The following is a 20,947-nucleotide window of genomic DNA, read 5'->3' on the forward strand; positions in this document are numbered from 1 at the left end:
GGGGCTTTAGAGGAGTCCAGATAAACATCATCTGTAGCCCTTCCCTCACCCACAACTCACTCTACCACAGAAGCCCAGGACAATTCTTCTGAATTTTGTTAAGAGAGAATTAATTTTCAATTCTGAAATCTAACCATGTATTTCTGTCTCTCAGTAGGTAGATGAAAGGACAGGAACAACACAGCAATTCTAGGAGAAAAGTAAGGAATATCTTACCCCCATTGAATGCAGTGCCCGTACAGACCCTGTCCTGCTCTCGCATGCACTTCAGAGATGCTCACAAACCACCAGTTCTGCCCTGTGTAGGTTTCTGCATCTGCTGCAGCTTTCCAAAGCAAGAATCTTGGTCTTGGTTTGGATTACTACTTTCTTCCAGCACGTTCAGCTGTGGCGGAAATACTTAGTGGCTGGAACGTGTGAAAGCACAGGAGGATAGCTAGAGGGGAGGGCAAAAATGGAAAGCATGTCTGATACCCTGAGGCATCCTTTGCCAAGGGACTGCTGGCACACGGCAGCCCTTGGAGGTCTCTATAGGCTATTTCTTGTTGAAGTCTAGCACCAGGAGGATTTTCATTGCAAGTTTATTCCAGGAATGTTATTCAGAGATAGTAGATACTTCACTGAATTTCATATTAGTAAGCTATGATGTTAAATAAAGCACTGAAAATCTTAATCAAAGTTACAAGTATCAACAAGAAGCAAGTAGCTAATAGATTAGCAGCTGAACAAAAGTTTTCTATGATTAATTATATTATAGTGCACTAATTTAGTTTCCTCGATCTGCAACTTCAAATATCTATACTAATTAGTTGCCAACCTACAATATAATAAATGAGATAATGAAATAAAGATGTTTTAAATATCCATTTCTATTACATGCACAATTCGAAGCATGTTAACAGCCAAGATGAGTTCTGATTATTTTTTCTTAAGGATATATTAGCATATCATTATGTACATGAACGCCAAATACTCACTTTATCACAAGAATAAGGTTCAATTACTAAATCCACAGGAATTTGGAAATAAAACAAAATACTGCACATTAGATGAAGACTGGCGTGGGTTAAGTTTACAGAGACATCACACCTTTCTCCATCACATTTTCACCTGCTCATGTGATGCACAGTTCTGCTTTGATGGAAAATTCCTTTGGGTCTTCTTGGTGTAAAGCTGTTGGTGCTCGCAGCAAAATTTGCAGAGCAAGTGGTGAACAGAGAATGTTTTCACTCAGTTGTTAAACCAGAGAAATGTCCACAGCATTTTTCACAGTTCATGAAAGGGACCATCAATTTCTGTTAGCTTTGTTCAATTTGGGAACAAGTTATACAAGCTTATTTTCTCCCATGAAGTTGGTTGGGGGGAAAAAAGAGTTTTTTTGAATTTGTTTTAGAAAACTGAGCTCTTAGGTTCCAAACTTAGACTGAAGGAATTTGCAATATTCCCCATGGAAGCTGAAGAAACTCTTAAGGAGCCTTAGACCAAGGCAGTATTATTTATTTTCCTGAAAGCAGTGATGACAGTCAAAGCACGAGCAGTGTGGCTTGTTTTATGTATCAACCCTGCATGTTTTCCTGTCAGCTTTGCAGTTTGTCATCCACAGCTTGGCCTCCAAATAGCATGAACTTTGAGGACAGCAAGCTGAAATGAAAGACTCACTGCCTCCTACAGAGAAGAGGCAAGGCCACCAAGGAATAGCAGAATATCTGTTGATTCCACTTTATGTAGCCTAAATTGTGGAAAAATATTTCACTACTAGTAGAAACATAATACAATTCTGTTAATGGTAGTATAATTTGTTGTTACTATTTGGAGTGAATCTGTGAGTAATCTAGCTCGTATAACAGATGAAATCATAAAAGAAAATACCAAATGCAAAATCTGATACACAAAAGCAAAGAATGAGCTGGAACAGCTGCAATAGCTTATTATAAATACTTGTCAGAGTTGTTCAGCTCGAGCAGTGTTTGCCAGCTGGAGTGTAGTTGTTCCAAGGGAGGTGAGATATCCCTCCTCTCTCCATGGAGAAACAACCCAGCTAAGTGAGCACAAACGCACAAAATGCCCTGGTATTCCACTGCAGTGTTTTATTGCTGGAATGCTTCTCAGAGACAGAAACATGTTCCACCACTTCAGGCAGTGCTGCCAGACCAGTGCCTGGCCAGGCTGGAGCACACAGGTGAAGTTCAGGCTTCTGTCACTGCAATCCTTCCATAAACTTTATCAGTTGTTGGGGTTGTTTTCCCTCCTACAGGAGCACTGACCTGCTACTGTCTGGGTACAGCCTGCACAATTTTCTCCTCATTCTGCCAGGGACTGAGCGGCTGGGAACTGTACCTGCCCGAGCAGCTGCATTTGTGACAAGACAGATCCCATTACATCCCATTTACAACTTACCCTGTCAGGTCATCATGGAGAATATTCGTTTGCAAGGTGATAAAGATTTGTGTCGTGTGAATTGGAAAAGGAGATACAAACATCCACCAATATTTTAAAAAAGTGCAAGAGGGCTTTTTCATTAATTAAAACTGACATACGCTGCATTTATTAAACTGAAGTTCTACAGCATGTCAGCGTTATGTTAAAATAATTTTAAATACGCTGAAAACACAGCATGAGACTAAGCTCACACAGACTTACAGTTATACTGGTCAAATAGCACTAATCAAACTGTTTTATTTGAGGTTTGATGTAAAGCCCATGAGAGTCTGGCTATTGCATTCAGTGGGCATGGAGTTCAACCCTTGATGGAACAGCACTTGATCCTTGTATAATTCAATTACTTATGTTACTTGCTGAATATATTATTTCTTAGATAATTCTTTACAAGTAACTACCAATAGGTAGAACATTTAAAAACCTCAGACCACTTATTCATGTTGTTTTCAACTCTTTCAAATCCTGTTTATTACTGCCTCCCTGCTTCCCTAGCATCAGAGAAAAAAAAGTGGTTTGCCAGTAAGAAGAAATATCTGTGATATCACTGAAAGACTTCCACATGCTCTTAGCTACAATACATCACATCTCTTATGTTCATTTTAGAAATGCTCTCTTAGCCACTGGTGTTTTATGAAATTAACTGCTGCACTGTGGCCATATTTTACTGAGAGTTGCAGGTACCCAACACAGCTGTGCATGTCAACATAAAGGTGGCATCTGCTCTTTTCACTGCATTTGCTGACGTCTGGTCAGTTTGATCAGTGTCATACACAGTCACCCAGAATCAGAGACTGGCTGAGGTTGGCAGGAACCTCTGGGGATCATCTTGTCCCGGCTCAAGCAAGGCACCTCAGAGCTGTTGCCCAGGACCACACCCAGACAACTTCTGAGTATCTCCAGGACCACCCCACTGCCCCTGCAGGGACCTGCTCCAGTGCTCTGTCACCCTCACAGGAAAGCACAGAGCCTCCTGTGTTTCACTTCGTGCCCATTGCCTCTGATCCTGTCACTGGAGGCCACCAAAAAAAGCCTGGCTCCATGTTCGTCCCACCCTCCCTTCCGGAATTCACACACATTCCTGAGATCCCCAAGCATTCCCTTCTACAGGCTGGATAGGCTGAACAGTCCCAGCTCTCCTGAGGAGATGATTCAGGCCCTTCATCACCTTCGTGGCCCTTTGCTGGACTCTCTCCAGTACCTCCAGATCTCTTTTGTACTGGGGAGTGTGGAACTGGACAGATACTACACGGATAACATTTACTCACAAGAATACATTAACTAAAGCATAATGTAAATGAATTATGAGAACTTATAGCTAAAAAAAATTGGGAAAAGTGCAGTCAGAAGTTTGTACATACAGATATGAAGGGAATGAGATTTCAGGTGCATAAGTGAATAGATGAATACAGAGAACTTTTTGCATGCTAAATAATAGAATAGTAAGCATGTCTGTGGTGGAGGGGATGAAACCTGGCAAACCATCCATTAACAAGTATCTATTTTCTTTGACAAATGCCTAATTATTCAGCAGAGAAATTTAATATTCTGTATTAAGCTAAGAGGCACACAAATTAAAATACCCACATCAATGGGCTCAGCTCAGTATTCTCTGCTCATTCCCACCAAAACACTCACAAACCTCAGCAGAGAATTTTCCTGAGATCAGCTAATAATATTTTGTACCCTGTAAATGAGCCCTTAAATCTCTAAAGTTGATTTTTCTACCAAACCACAAAATTGTCTTTCTGTCCTTCTGCTGAGAATCCTCTCTGCCCATGTACTTTACCTCTTACATATGCCAAGGTGTAACTCAATTAAAAGCTAAAGAATGAAAATACCACAGTTTACGGCAAAGCAAAAAAAAAAAATTTTTTTTTCAATTAAGTCTTTAATAAAGACACTCAAAGCCTATGAGAAGTACATATATTTCAGGTGAAATAGGATGCTCAAATTGGAAGCCCATGGAAACACTTCAAAAGCAGCTGGCCACAGCCATAAAACAACCAGTGAAAAACACTTCCAGGCAAAGCAGCAAGCCTGTAAGGGAGACAGTGGATCTACTGAATGAAAAGGAACTGAAAGGAACCACTGTGGACAAAAGTGGCATTGCAGAATAGTTAAATGACGAGTCTGTAAAGCTTGACCCAAAAAAATATTTGAAAAAAAAAATCAAACCTCAAAAGCTAATGCTTTTTTGATAATGCTTGATGCCAACAGGATGAAATCAAGTAAAGGAAAGGTATAAAACAAGGGTCAATAACAAATTATTATATGGTATTAATTTTAGGAAAACAAAGACAAGGAGGATTTAGCCACACTAGATCGTGTACTGATTAACAGTAAATTGGTAACTGCACTAGCTTGGAAGTTAACAGCACTGAATAATGATGAACTTAAAAAGTAAGTAGCCTAACTTCTCACAAGGTATGCTATTTATTTTTAAGTATAAGGGGGAAATGGAGAGGGTAAAAATGTAGCTGTCTTAAGAAGTAAGACAAGCAAAGTCTGCATCAATATCAGATAACTGACAAACAGAGCACTTGAAGGACATATATTCATCAAACACCAAAACAAGTATGCTATGGGAGGGTCAAACATCTTTAATCTCCAATTTAGTGTATGAAATGAAGAGGCATTCAATTGGAACATGCTGAGATCCCATTCCACATACTCTTAACACTTTAGATGCCAGTGGAATTAGTGATGAATTTCACTTAGAAAAATATAAAGCGTGTTTAAAGTTGCATAATACCTACATTTACATCCTAATCCTTTTTGTTTTACCTAAGACCAGCTTCTGCTTGAGGACTCTAGAAAATGGATCTTAATGACTGTATGATTTTGACCACAGGTGAGATTATTTGGCAATGCCATCCCTATCATGGGACAAGGAGAAGGGAGGGTTATTAGAAGCCACACTTTTATCCTAAGCTTTTCCTGGTTTTAGCCCATATTTCATGTGTGTCTATAACAACATTTTCGTGTATTTACCAAAACAATGCAGCAACAACACCTTTCAGCACTTCCTGTCACTGTGGAATCTGATAATATTTCATGTGCTTTGAGTCTCCCATCCGTAGCAGTGTATGCAATAGTGCTTTCTGCCTAAAGGCTAGATTCAGGGCAGTCCTTCCACCTGATTTGTAAGGATTTCACTAGACAGGAGGGTGGAGGTTATACTCGGGCCAGGTTTGGGCCTGAACGTGTTTAACTTGATCCTCAGTGTGCCTTTGGTCAAAATCAGCACCTCCCAGCCAGCCCCGGCACACAGTGGATGTGACAGCCCTGGGCAAAGCCAGCTCCCAGCTTGCCTGGTTTGGCTCTATGGAAATCTATCCATGTGCCTGAGAATGGTGCCATGCCAGGCTCATCCCACTTGCTTTACAATACAGATCCCTACCCTCACATAATGCATTTTTACCCAGGAACCATTTAACACAAAGCACAGACCCTGTGCAGAAGTTTGAAAGCTGAAAGGAAAGGCTTCCTGTGGAACAGACCATGCTACTTCTGCTGCCTTTTCCCACCTGTGGAATAAGGCTTGAATTCCCTTCTGCATCAGGGTAGAACTCCAGCTGGAGTGTGAGAGTAACGTGAGTGAAAGGACTGTGAACTCAGGCTCTCTACTTCCTGGGAGAAAGCTCTGGTTTTTGCAGATGAAGCAATGGTATTGTTGTAGTTATGATAAATTAAGGGTACAAGCAAAACTTGCAGGAAAAGTTATTCCCTTTCTAAAGTTAACTGAGGCAGTGACACCAAAACCCCACCTTTTCCAGGTCTGAAGGTTTGTTGGTAGGGAGGGTGAGCATCAGTACTGATACCATTGCCTTCCAGTGGGTGACAAATTGGTATGGAGGGCTGTCAGAGTATCCACCAAAGGCAGGGCTAGGAAGTGAGACAGATCAGCCCCCAAATCGTAATTCCATTCCCCCTTCCAAATCATTATACATCATCATCCCAAATCACCTCCAGGCCAGTGATGAGCATGCATTAAGCCCACTCATGCAGACTGTGTTTAGTATGATTACACATTACACTGCAAGGTTACATGAGATATATAGATTGATGTATGGCAGAGCTCCATGTCAAGGCACAAACATTCTTTTGACAGTTGCAAGGATTTTTTTTTTTTTTTTTTTTTTTTTTTTTTTTTTTTTTTAGTTTTAGTTTTTACATGTTTGAGGTAAGGGTAATTTTAATATAATTGCTAAACACCAGGGCATGCTATCCTAACAAGCCTGGGGAAAAACAGCAGTGTTCAAGGGATTCTCTCCAGCCCATCACAAGGGTAACAAGATACACTTTGACTTGGATAAAACCTGTCTGTTTGGGAGCTGGGAAGACGAGCGTGCAGGGAGGGAGGGCGTTGCATGCTCAGCCTTGCCCAGGAAGGCTCCATGTGTGAAGAACAGCCCTGAGCTCCCAGGCAGCTCAGCACGCTGCCACTGCTGCCTTTGGGGCCGTTTGCTCTCGTCACTCAGGTCCCAGCAGGTACCCAGAGGAGCAGAACCCACCCATTAGAAAGGAGGAGAGAGGCAGAAACAACTGAAACAACCTGCAACATTTTGCACAACCTGAGCACTGGTTTTCAGGAAAGCTTTTTTTGATTTATATTGTTATACTTCTTATAAGTTCATTACTGAATTTAACGGTTAGATTCTATTTTTTGATATGAACAATAACTTATTTCTTAGCCAGTCTCTCTTGCAGCCAATAACTATTGTCTCTTTTGTAAACCGCAGCCCCTCTTGTTGCCAGTAACATGTGATTTGGGGGAATGATTTAAATGACAAAATGCTAACTTGCAACAACAAAAGAAATGACACAATATAAACTAAGCTTTAATAACTAAAAAGATCTTTAATTAAAATTGCTTTCCATTCAGGGGCTAGAGTTTTCTTTAACCAGCTGCCCTATGAAAGTTATTACCTAAAGTTTTCATTTTCCCAGTACACAGCTGCAGAAATGATTTTATTCTGGTGAATAAAGGGCTGAACAACAGCAAGGACAAAGCTCACTTAAGCTAACAATGGAGCCATGGCAAAAGTCATAACCTTCTGCTGTCTTAGGGGAAGCACACTTTCTGAATATAATCTCTCTGATTATGCCTAGTATGCAAAATGCAGTTTTATAGCTGCAGCTCAAATAGATTTCAGTATTGCCACTGAATACTAATCACTGATGCAAAAAACGTACAGCTCCCTCAAGGCATTTCAAAAATCTTGATTATTTAATCAGTGCTCTTGATTTATAAGGCGAGCTGGTTGATGACTACCAAAATGTGACACATTGGACACTATCCAGATGGAATGCCAGTTTTCATTTGAGGTTAAAGAGGTAAAACTCTACAAGAGAGGTTTTCCAGTACCCTGGACCAGAGCTAGAGTTATATCAGATGATAAATAAAACCTGGCAGTTTGGCTTGCACATAATACTAAAACAGAAACTTCACTGAATTGTCAGCTGTAAAATGAAGTAATCAAGTTTCTTTCTGATTATTTTCCATTTCCACTATGGACTTTTTATTTATTTCATGTCTTCCATCTTAATGTCCTCTTACCATTTTAAAGAGCACCACTTTACCTTTTTACAAATATGTAAGTGGTGAGTAGTGCCTTTTCAGAAGCACTAGTTTCCCAACCAGCTGGATACAAAATTTGAACAGTTCAGTTTCTTTTCCCTATAGCCACATATATAAATATAGGAATTTGAAAATATTTTTGTATCTACATCTCTATAGGGAAACATAGGCTTAGGTATATATATAACAACAATTTAAACTCCTGCCTTAAAATGCAATAGAATTGCCAAAAATTTTTAAGAAACTGGTGCATAAGTTACATTAATTTCTGAACAGGTTTACTTCTGAGTTGCTTGGGCTTTGACAGTCTCATGCCCATCTTTAATTGTCATCAATGATTTTCTGTTAAAGAAGGATTCCATATGAAATTTCCAGTGTTTTTTCTATAAAGATTTCAAGGAGCATAATGACTTCAGATTGAGACAGCAAAGAATTAAATTCTTCTTTAGAACCTCTTTCCAGGCCTGGCCCCTAGATGTGAGCATCACTTTGGGTACATGATTACGGGGATATAGAGGCCAAATGTTTCAAACTCATCTTGAAGGCATGGCCCTTGCTGGAAGCAGTGACCAACACTTATATTCAAAGCAAAGTCACAACTACAGAGAATTATTTTACCCAAATCTGCGTTGGTGCTGCAGGTGGGCAGCAGCAGCAGAGCACCCGGAGGTGGCAGCAGCCCCCAGCCTGTGCCAGCACAGCTGTGTGGTGGGGAGCCAGCCTGTGCTCTGCCCCAGCCCCTGCTCTGCACCAGCCTGTGCTGCGTGTCCTGGCTGGTATTTCTATCCAAGCCATCAGTGATAAAGCCAATAATGAACACAGATAACCACAGCCATGGTGTGTGGTCAGCCTACCAACTCAGCAGCACTGGACATGCACTGACATACAGGATAACCCCAGGGAAGTCTTACTTGGAGGTTAAAAGCATCCTCACATCCCAGTGCAATCCTCTCAAGTCTTCTAAACCCAAAATGGTGAAAATGATAATCAAAATGTGAGACTTTGGTGGAAAGTTTAACTATAAATAAGCATTAAAAGTATTAAAAGTCATCATACCGACACACTGAAAAGCTACTAATACTCATAAAACATTGTTTTCATTCCTCATTTTAAAAAGCTTGCTAGAAAATCCATCAGTCTGGATTCCAATGGCACAACAAAAGGAATCACAGGAGCGTGTATGGCTCCCCACCATACCCCCCAGTGCAGACAGACGTGCGTGGCAGCTCTGCCCACGTCAGCAGCCCCCTGTGCCAAACTGCTCCCCCAGCCCTAACAGTGACACTGTCACCTCCACACAGGCCTTGCATCCAGGTTTTGGCAAAACTGCAGATTCGTATCCTGTTACGAAGCCAAAACATTTTAATAACTGCAAGAGTTCACTTACGAAATCTGTGTAGTTTGGGTTTGTGCCCTTTATAAATCTTTCTCTGTACTTGTAAGTTTTTATCTGAAGCTTTTTGAAAGCATATCTCACTTGACTGGACTTGTGGGTAAGACAATCATGGGGCAGTTCAACTAGCTGCATTATTCCATTTTCTGTCAGGAATCCAAAAAATCTGCTTGAAACACAGATGGCTATTTCCCTGTCATCATCCACCTCCTCCGCTGATCTCCTCACCATTTCAACCACATTCTCTGTGTCAGGATCCCTGAGTAGGGAAGCTTTTGCACCTTCTTTTTTCAGGGAAGAGCTACAAGCTGCTAAGTGAGGGTGTTTTGATGGTGGATGAGACAGTCCTGCTGCAGACAGCACTGCTGGGAGACTGCCTCAGGCTCGAGGTACTGCAGGCACAATGTCATAAACATATCACAGGTACTCCCAGGCCTTGTGCCATGAGTACAGAATGGCAAAAATAGCTTGCAGGGATTATGTCCCCACATTCCAATCTTGCGTGGCAGCAGCCACACAGCAGGAAAAACACTGGAGCCAGAACTTGCCTATGCAGGTTACTGGCTGCACTGCAGGGGAGACTGCTGGGCAAATCATAACTCCAAAAGAGATGGGAGTTTCTGTTTACACAAAGCAAATGACACCGTTGCTCCTCCAGTCCTGTCCTTCCCCCATGTTCCATGTAGCCTCACTACGTGCAGCTGCGTCAAGGGATCAAAAAGCCATTTCATAAAAGGCTCCATAGGTTTTGAACCACAAAAGGGCATCAAGAATATTCTGTTACTGCCATGCCTGTTTCTGCTGTTTAAGTTGGGGCAAAATTTCAATTCTCCTTTGCTGGATCTAGCTAAGCAAAGTTAAAGCCAGTTCTGGGTGCATCTGGACCGTGAATGGAAATCCCTCTGCTACACCTCTGGTGTAAAACCACCAGGACATCAACTGCCACCAACTTCTCTACATCCTGGTACAGTCACACATTGTGTAATCAGCTATTTGCTCTTAACTCTTCTAATTCCTTCTTCATTCCCATATGTACCTCTCCACCTTCTCAAACTATGCTGGTTTTTTTTGTTGTTTGGGGTTTTGTTGCTGTTGTTGTTTTTTGGGGTTTTTTTGTTTTGTTTTGTGGGGGTTTTGTTGTTGTTTGTTTGTTTTGGGGGATTTTTGTTGTTGGGTGGTTTGGTTTTTTTTTGTTTTTTTTTTAAATAAAAACCCCCTAGAATAGACTTGGCAAAGCATCTCAATAATTATCTATTGGATGGGGTTTGTGGCTAACAGAACAGCACAGAAGATTATCTGAATAATTCCATGAACCTGACACCAGCAGAAGGCTATAGATCCATTAGGTCAGGACCTAATGGAAATTTCAAGAAATTTTGGACTACTATTTTTAATGTGTGGGTGAGCTTACAGGAAAACTGAAAACATCATTATGCTTAACTGTTGTTAAACCAACAACAATGCAAAAATCTGTGTTTAAAGAAGAACTTTTCTGTTTCTTTGCTGCACCCTACACTGCTGCACCTGAAACAAGAACCTGGGGGTTTTTTTCCAGTTGACAATGCAACTGTGGGAGGAAAGATCACACAGATGTTCTGTTCTTCAGAGAAGTTGGGTTTAAATACACACTCAGCATTTCTGACTCTGAACAAAGAACTTGTTACAGAAGTAAAAAGCAATATCCTCATATTGCCTCACAAAATTCTGCTTCACAAAAATTAGCAACAGCAACATCAATACAGATTAAAAAATTGTACCTTAAAACATTATACACACATAGGATTTTTGGTGCAAACAATAATAAATTCCTACTTTCAATAGTTGTGTTGATTCCAATCTGTGTCCCACATGTAGGGGTATCCTATTTGAATACAGGTAGTAGGAAAAAAGACTATTCCTTTCCAAAATTTACAAATGCACCATATATCATTAAAATAGAAAGTAGCAATAAATTGACTTTATTAGTGGGAAACTTAGAATTTTTTTAGGATAACAAAAGGGCAACAATATTTCAATCACTGGGAAATTTAAATGTTTCTGAAAATATAGTGCAATATATGTACTATAAGTAGGGAGAGATAATCTATCTCCTTCCAGACAGGTTATTCTGATTTTCAAGGACAGAAAACTGAGACTTCATTCCTTCAGTTTACACAAACACCTTTGTCAGAACTAATAATCCACTTCAAAGGCAAGAAGTTTCATAGTACTTAATTATGTGGCCTCTAACATGTCATGATGATTGAATTCATATGAACTTATATATTTGGGCATCGAAAGCCCAGTATTTTTTCTTAATTAGAAACAAAGATTCAATGCAACTTGCTGAGAAAATAAATGAAATCCACATACATCACCTCTGAGCAATAGCCCTGATTGAACGGGGCTGTTTCAATCTCTGCGGCTGGCAGCGCTCATCAGTGAATTTGTTTACAAAGTAGAAAGAATGAGATGCTGTCAAAGAATGAAAAATAAAAGCTAGATTTCTTGGGAAGGAGACATCCGTCTTTTTCTATTTGTAAATGCTGACGAGCAGGGTTTAAGGAGGGCTAATGTCATCCATTCATCTTAATTAAAGAGTTAATTGCTCGTGTATCCAGATTTGGTTAGCTGATCTTAGTAACATGAAGAGCGTTTGCTTCCATGTATTTTATTGACCGCTGTAATGACATCATCAGTACGACCCAGGATTTATTCCTGCTTCAGCCTAAACTCGTAACTTTAATAGCCTCCTACATGATAAAACTTTCAAGAGGGAAGGAGTTCTTTAGCATGATACAGAACACCGAGAGGTCTGTCCAGACCCTGTTAAAATGTCTCAGTTCAGCTGTCATTGAAGTATTACTTCAAAGTCTAGAGTCATGAAGATAAGTAAAAAGTAATTTTAAAGACTAGTTCTCGGCAAATGAATATATGGAAATAGCATAAACCATCTAAAAATCGCATATCAAATATAAGCAAGAGACTTATTACTATTCAATTTTTCCCATCTGTAGTCATAGTCAAGAAAGCACTGACACAAAAACAGACAGGTGAGGTTCACAGCATATTCTAGGGATTAAACACCAAATTGGTTTAGTCCTGTGTTTTACAGCACAAAGAGGGGAAACTCAGATCTAAAGAAACACCAGTTAACTAAGAAAGTCTCTGAGGCTTTTCTCTACAACGTCTTTAACATTTACTGCAATTCCTGATGTTATTTCTTAAAGATTCTTCACAGGAATTAAATTAAATTTTACACAAGAGGAAAATGGGCAGTACTAGCGCTTTTTGATTGATCAGCTATGTGGTACTTAAAAATTAAATAAAAGAATCCATTACAAAACATAACATGTTGTATTCACTTATCCTGGTAATGAGTCTTCAGAACTGATCTATTCATGTTCTGCTGCTTTCAGGGGATCAATTTCTGTTGCTAATAACACCCATAACTTACACTAAGGGTGGAACAGCCTCTAAGAAGCACCACACACCAAACATAACTCACTGTAACACAGGCACCCTTGCTGTGAGCACATGCTTCGTTCGGGAACAGTCCCAGGGTAGCTCCTGTGCACTCTCCTGAAATACCTAGAAGGCACTAGGAATACTGTGATAAGGTGCTACAGCTCATCTAGCTTTATGTACTTCACAGTGAACTTCACTTTGAGGGGTTTTTTATGCAGTTTAAGGTTTTCAGGTGACTGGTTCAGAGACCAGTACTGGCTCCTGTGCTTTCTCTGACATACAGGAGACTTAAGTACTGATGGGGTTTCCGTGTTTTCTCAGAAGTCTTTATGAAAAATATGATTAAAAAATACCTAATAACCTCTGTATTATAGGAACACAAAAATACATTGCCTCTCCCATGGAATAGCATCAGGCAAGTCCAGGACACAGAACTGAGTATGGTGCAGTGGGCTCATGTTATCAGAACAAGGTAATCAACTCCAGAAGAGGATCCAGTCTGCCTGTGGCAGCCTGATGCTGCCCCCAAACCAATCAGCCCTGCTGAGAAGTCACAGGATCATGCTTCAGAAGCTGCTCGCCTTTTGGGTCTCCAGCTTGATGCCATGTGGCTCAAGGACACTCCTCCAGCCAGCCCATGCACCTCCACAATCACACATGAGTGTGTCATGGATAAAGGGAGCACCACTGGGGAGCAGCAGATTTGTTGGCTGTCACCAACTCTACAACTGCCTGCATGGGTGACCTTTAACAAGTGGTTAAACAGCTCACTCTGTCCCAGTTATTCCCCAAATCACCTGTATCTCCTTTCAGAGATACTTGGAGATTCATTCATGGGAAGATGCTGGCTGTGAGTTAAGCAGTGCTGTTATTTCTGAACAACTCCCTGCTGGAAAAGGCAGCACAAACAATGTATGGGGTTACAAACAGAGGAGAGGACAGTAACTGAGGCTGGATGAGACCTGAGGGAGCTGTCTATCCCAATCCTGAGCTCAACATAGAGGTCATTTCAGACTTGAAAGAATGTAGGGATGGACACTCCACAGCCTCCCTGGGAAACCTGCTCCAGTGCTGGACTGCCCTCACTGCCCTGAGGACTTTTTCTTTATGTCAAAGCCCATGGATATGGAGAAGGTGGCCACGAAAGCAGAATTTCTCACTAGAGCTTAGATGTTACTCATCATCTTTCACAGGTTGGCTCCAATCAAAAAAACGTATTTTTTAAATTGAAAATTGTTCCAGTTTTATTTACACTCCAAGAAAACTACTCATTCAGCCTTTCTTCATATACTTAGTCTGTTTAGTGCAGAATCCCTAAGAAGAATGACAAGAATAAAACTAATAAACCTCTCTGCCACTTGGGACCCCGTGGAACAGCATTACAGAATCCCTTTTACATCAGCCGGGGCACAGTGGCAGCCTGAGAGTGCTGTACACAGGCAGCTGCTGCAGCCCTGCCAGGAATCCTGAGCTCCCGAGTCACAGACACCCATTCCTGAGCTCAGAGATCCCTGTACCACACTCCTCCCATGGGTCTCTCTGTGGGGTGGTGCAGTAACCACATCATGTCAGAACCTTCAAACCACCCCAGTGCTCTTCCAAGATATTAAACATACAGCTCGGTGGCCTTGGAAATACTTTTAAGTAACTGTAACTTTTTTCATTAATTTCAAGTCTCTTCTGTTATTTCCATTTTCTTTGTTTTCACATGCCTATGCATAAACTACAAAGCTATTTCCTAAACACTTAAAGGAAAAACTAAAAATGCCCTTGGACACAGACTGTGGACTAGGCAGTGATTGTCCCTTTTGAAAGCTACTTTACATAACATTAAAATACAATGTCACTAAAGAGAAAAGTGCAACATTTTGTTGTTCAGTAGAAACACCTTGGATAATACTGAAATAAGATCTCTAGTGGCTTGTGAAGTAGTTAGTTCAGTTGTTTAGCAATAACACCTTTGGATTTGTAAAGCTTCTACAATATCTAAAATAACCTAAAAGAAGAAAGTTTAAAAAGTTTTCTCTAACTAGCTAAAACCACCTGCTGTAACTTGAATCAAGTAAAAGTTCTTAAGAACAACCTTCTTTTGAGATAACACATTTTTGAATTACTACACTGTAATTTTTGTACATTGCATCAGGCAATGGCTACTGCAACTTCTTACACCGTTACCAGCTTACTAATAAACGTGCATGAAGCGGAACAGGGCATACAAGTTATAATTCTTTGCCTGTGCCTGGCGACATAAACAGGTCTGATACCATCAGATGAAGAATTGAGGAATTAAACCCTCCAAAAGTCTGATGTAAAGGATTGGACATGCTAAAAGAGATGGTGAAAAAAGGCTGCTAAGAAATGGAACAACATTCAGGAGAGAAGCAATAGATCCACAAATGGAAATAGACATAACCACAAGAAAATGTTTTATCAACATAAGAGCCACAAAAGAGCTGTGCATTTCAAAATAAGCAAAAATTGTTTTTGAAGAAAAAACCAGCATGGTAGGTAGGACTTCAAAGACTTTACTGTAATAGACAGAAATGAACAATACAAAAAAATACAAAAGAAGAGAGACAAAAAAAATCCCACTAAGACCAAGATCAACTTATTCTATGTCCCTGCTATTACCCTGTTAACCCTTTGATGCCAATGCTGGGGAACCATTTTAGTGATTAAAGACAATAAATATTTCAGCACCACAGCAGTTGCTGCCTCCAGGCAGCTCCTGAGCCTGCTCTCCAACCCTGCACCCCTCGATGTATCTCTGGCAGCACCTGCACTTCCCTTCCCAGCTGGAAGGCACAGCAGCTCCCCTGCCCAGCCCATCTTCATTTTACTCCCAGCCCGACCCATAGAATGCACAACTGCCTTGTCAGAGAGAAGCCACATGAATCACTGTGCTCTGGGTGGAAAGCCCCCTTGATATTGTATTTCTAATCATAGAGAATAGGAACCAATGCATTCAAAAGAGGGGCACGAAATAGATAATTAAATGTCATTTAATAAGGATAGAAGATGCAGCTATTCCATGAAATACCAGGTTTCTTAGTTCAGAAACAGCTACAAAAAATATTTTTAATTGGATTAAGGTAAAACAGCAGGTAAAGCTATGGTTTCTTGCAAAATACATTGCAGTATTCTTGTGTCTTGTTTCTGAATCATTGACACGAGGAGGATTTTTGCCACTGGCTTTAGCAGAACAGAACTAGCTAGTAATGGAGTAAAAGTTTTCTTCTTGGAAATTTCAAAATAATTCTGAATCCTGAGAGAATACATAGTGCCATTAGTCTACAGTAAGATAGGATGGAGAAATGGAGTTTAAATGGTGCTGGGGAAGCTGAAAACTAACTGGCTAACATGAAAAACTGTACATAGAAAAAGAGATTTAAGCAAAAAGAAAGATTGAAGTCTAATGCTACATGAAAACAGAAATGAAATTTTCATGGAATTTACTTTTTGATATCTTTGCATGTGGATTTCTTTTCTTTTGTTGGCTGCTTTTCCAGCCAACAAAAGAAAAGACACAAGACTTCCAGAGAGAAGGCTTCAGAAACTTTTCGCTGAGGAAATATTTATCATAATTCATACACTTCTAAATGCCTATTTCAATCCTCTTTTTCAAATCATTTTGGTAACCACAGAAAAAACGTGGTTTGTTTTGCTTCAATATATAGTAAGCTGTAAAAACCAAATTCTGTTTACAGCAGAACCAGATTTTCTATTATTTTAGACAGTCCTTTTCACAGAAAAACCTTTACATGTCATTACTAATGACATTACAACCCTCTCTAGCTGCCCTCAAGACCTAGCTGTTTTGTAGCAGACAATATTTGACATCTTAGTTTGCAATCTCAGAAAAAGCCAAGAGAACAGAAACTGTCCTGTCAGAAAAAAAATGGCTTCAGAAGCTGGTAAATATATTACATTTCTATGGTGACGTGATCAAAATTGGAATGTTTGAATCAAGAGCTGCCTGCTTAGTGATTAATTGCAGATGTCAATACCAAGAGGTACCTGCAAGGCAATTAGCACTGTACTTGCCTAAATGTCACCGCACTGTAAATACAGAGTGGAAATAAATAGACAGATTGGCCTGGTGCATGTTGTTTGGATTTGGAACAGGAATCTTGGAAATGTGGTTCCTAACTGAGCCAATTTTTTATTATGTGCTGCTGATATGCTACAAAAGACTTCTGTCTTTCTTTTTTTCCTGGTATACTGGGAGGTTAGTGCCACCGAACTCTCAAAATGCCACGTGGCGATCCTTACTAACCAAAGCCATCACATGCTGAAGAAACTTAGATAAATTTCTGCAGTTAAAGCTGTAAATCACGAGTCTGAGATAGAATTTTGTTTGCCATTGGAACCCAAATTGATAAATTTTATTATATGCTTTACAGTGGCTGTTTACTTTGATAATACTTTTCTGTCCTGTCTGCCCCAGTTTAGAGTCATGTGAATGACTGAGAAGGGAATCACAGCTACAGGCTGAGAGTCAAGAAGCAGACAAATAGAGGCTGATGTCACTGCTGTGCAAGACTAAATATATATTACCATTATATCTGTCAGACTGATATTCCATAGTTTAACTTCTATAAAAGGAAAACAATAACATCGACCACCCTCCTCCAACCCTTTTGGGGATTCAGTCATGTTTGTTCAGTAGATTAAAATCTGGAAAGTAATTGTTTCTAAAAACTGGGAGGGGGGCTTTTCATCATACAGCCAAGATTTTATTTTTTCCAGTATTTTTCTCCTTTTAACTATAACATATTAGCTGCTGGTGGCCTTTGAAAACTAGAGGATCAGATGATGCTGGCTCTCCTTCCATCTGCTAGCTTGCATAATAAAAAACCTAATATATATATTAATATAAATATTAAATTCTTTTTTTTTAAACTAATTAGTACAGATGCAAAAATCTCATGGCCATGAAGGGTTTTGTGACAAAACTTCTCTGTTAAAATAAAGCTCATCTATAAATTTGGAAATCCTTGGCTATAAAAGTCTTTCATTAGCAGCACACACTAAACAATGATCACTGCTGTACGATGAGAGACAAATTAATGAATCAAACATTACAGATTTCATCACATTCACTCATTTGCATTTAAGCCGGTTTCCAGCTCTGTCATGCATTTGCTTTTAAACGAGCCCCTGTGGATAGTGCTGCAATGTTTGATTCATTAATTTGTTTCTCAGTGTACAGCAGTGCTCACTGTTCAGTATACGGTGAAATACTTTGAAAATATTTGTTTTAACAACCTATCCTTTATTTTAACAAAGAAATAATCCTGAAGAAGGAAATGCTGGCCATTTTGCAACGGAGCCCCTGCCAAATCTCCCAGTTGCTACCCCAGCCCATCGTTATACTACTGTGATATTATCTGGATTAAATCTTCACAGCTTGCTTTCACATATTCTACAATTTCATAAAGCTTTGAGCCAGCTCTTTGGGTTGGTATTATGATGCCAAATTCAACTCCTGGGAAGTTAAAGGTGGCTTTAAGCCTTTGCTCTCCAATCCTTGGATCAGTCCCAAGCAGTGACTTAGATCAGCCTCCCGGACACTCGGTGATACTCTGCCACCACTGTGCCCAGTCCACCAGTTCCTCCACATTACAGCCGAGTGGGCTGCTTGGCAAAGCCATCTCTGTGAGAGCTGCAAAACTTTGGAACTTGCTTTTGGTTTGTAACAGCTTGAATTTGGTGACCTTACAACACGCTGAAAGCACCATCTGTTCTAGAAGAAAAGACAGGCATGTTCCCTGGCTGGTCAGTGCACAGAAATGGGTGTTTTGGTAATTAGATGGGTGGCTGAGTTCTCAAGTTCTTGTCTGAACCTCAAATTTTATGTATTTGACTACAACATTGTTGTAGCAATCATTGCTCATGTTTAATTCCAAAGAAATAAATACTTATAGGCAAAAAGGCACATTGCAACCAGGTTTTAGCAGCCTACAGAAGGTGGCTCTTCTCATTTTCAGGTGGATTCAACAACACTCTGAATCTCCACTTGCCGGAACACAAGTCCAGTGGTCACCCGTGTTTTAGATGGCAAACTTAGGTGAAATTAGATCCAACCTAATGAAATCCCAAAAGGTTTATTTAAGCACAACAGGTTGCTTATGGTGCCTATGAATTTCCATCACTTGCTTTTTATTCCAGACCACAGGCTAATCTCTGCCAGGTACAGGTGAGGTAGAGTTTCCTTTGAGGAGGTGTTATGAAAATCAGCATCATTCTAGTTAACTCTGCCTTAGCTCTTCCCAATACTTGGATTTTCAGTTTTATTTATTCACTAAAGAAAACAGATTTGTCGATGTGCAAACAGTCTTAAACTGGGAGTATGAAAGAGTCCTGCCATGTTTCTCACTGATATCCTTCCCATTTACAGAATACCCACATATCAATTAAACTCACCTGTTAATTAAAAGCTTGTCTGGAAAATTCCTTGCTAGTTGGAAGCAAAAGAAAGTGTAAAAACTATCTGAATGCTGGAGCTTTGAATTTTAATTACTTACTCCCAGGTTTGTTCGTGATCCCTCAGGTGTTGGCTGGGCAACAGCAAAGAACTGGAAAAGAGAAACAAAATTATTTTGTAATTTGTGCTGTAGGGAAGAAAATGTATTGAGAAGGTTTCTAATTTTCTCTTCTTATCTTGTTTAGATTTACTCTTTATTAATGTACTTATAAGGGAGTATCTGCACAAAAAGAAAAAAAGAGATTCTGGAAGATTACAGGCAACTACAGTGAATAATTGTTCTCTAGATTTGATTTTTTTTTTTTAATAATAATATGAGAATTCCTACTGTGTTTATCTCACAATGGAGAATATAATTATAAATGAGAATAATGCTTGTAAATTTGGAATAAAGGCTACAGCTTATCTGAGATCATCGATTATATATATGTATTAAATTTGATGTGCTGTTTATTTTATGGGCATCTAAATAGAAAAGACATTAGCAGTTTTAATAAAAACTTGGGCACTTGTATGAACTTGATCCCTCTCGCTAGCCACCCATATAATAATAGCTGGGTTTTGACCATTTTCTTTCCTTCCTACATTTTTAAGAAAAATGATCTTTTTTAACAGAGCAGAATACTTCATCTAAAGAAAGTCTGTAAACTAAACATGGAGGCAGGGGATAGCTCTTCTGCTTTTCCTCATTAAAACAATCACCCCTTCCTCCTCCAAAGTCACAATATTTTAATGCCATGAAGTTTTTAGTGCCCCTTTATTAAGGATAAATACCTGGGATCCTACTTACGATCAGCAATTTTTCCAGTAGGAAAAAATTTGACATTTTACATAGGAACTTAAGAGATTTCATGAGGTTTTTGATGAATCTCGACATGTGGGAAATTTGGCCATCTGAGTCAGGTGAAGATTTACACAATGAGTTCTCCAAGAACTGGGATGATGACTTTCAATTTTTTCTCAACACACACACACAGAGCACACACACATCTGTTTAAAAAGTTCACTTAACAGTTAAAATGCTACTCTTGCAAATTGACTTGCAGGCACCTAGATGACAATAGAAAATGCAATTGAAATAACTCCGCTCATGCTAAGTAAGTTTTCTTCCTCAATACACTTAAGAGTTTCAAATTGAAAAAAAAGAGTCAAAAGCAACATAAATGGTAAACAGTTTATTTACTATGTATGTAAGCTAAATCCAAATTTATTGAGTGAAAATACTAAGCAGAAACTAAACACATGTGAGCACAACAATTCGAGTCTGGTACAGGTTATAAGACAGTTAAAGAATCAGATGCTGCTTCAAAGTGCATTTAAGGGACTTGTAATGTTAAACAGCTCAGATTTCTCTTGCATTAAGTTCACAATGAAGGTTTCCTCATCAAATGAACAAGACTTCATGAACTGTGACTGCACAAGTAATTTTTGGCTATTGCACTCAGCTGAGTGCTGCTGGTTTAGCAGTATATGTACAGTCATATATTCAAGCAGAGACTTTTGCTCACTGTGTTCAGCTAAAAATTCTGAATATTGTGCAAATCAGTAATTTTAGGACCCTTAAATAAATTAAAATATGGAAGCATATTAGGGGTGGATG

General features: G+C 39.5%; 1 protein-coding gene across 1 annotated transcript in view; it reads right to left on the minus strand.

Annotated features, from left to right (window-relative positions):
• The window catches only part of TENM2 (teneurin transmembrane protein 2), a 654,736-nt gene extending 635,303 nt beyond the window's left edge, over nt 1–19,433 (minus strand). The window contains exon 1 of the mRNA XM_019289969.3: nt 19,388–19,433. The gene's annotated coding sequence lies outside the window, so the exon portion shown is untranslated. The remainder of the gene's footprint in view (nt 1–19,387) is intronic.
• Nucleotides 19,434–20,947: the final 1,514 nt, after the last annotated feature.

This window comes from Corvus cornix, chromosome 13, assembly GCF_000738735.6.
Source record: "Corvus cornix cornix isolate S_Up_H32 chromosome 13, ASM73873v5, whole genome shotgun sequence".
NCBI lineage: Eukaryota > Metazoa > Chordata > Aves > Passeriformes > Corvidae > Corvus > Corvus cornix.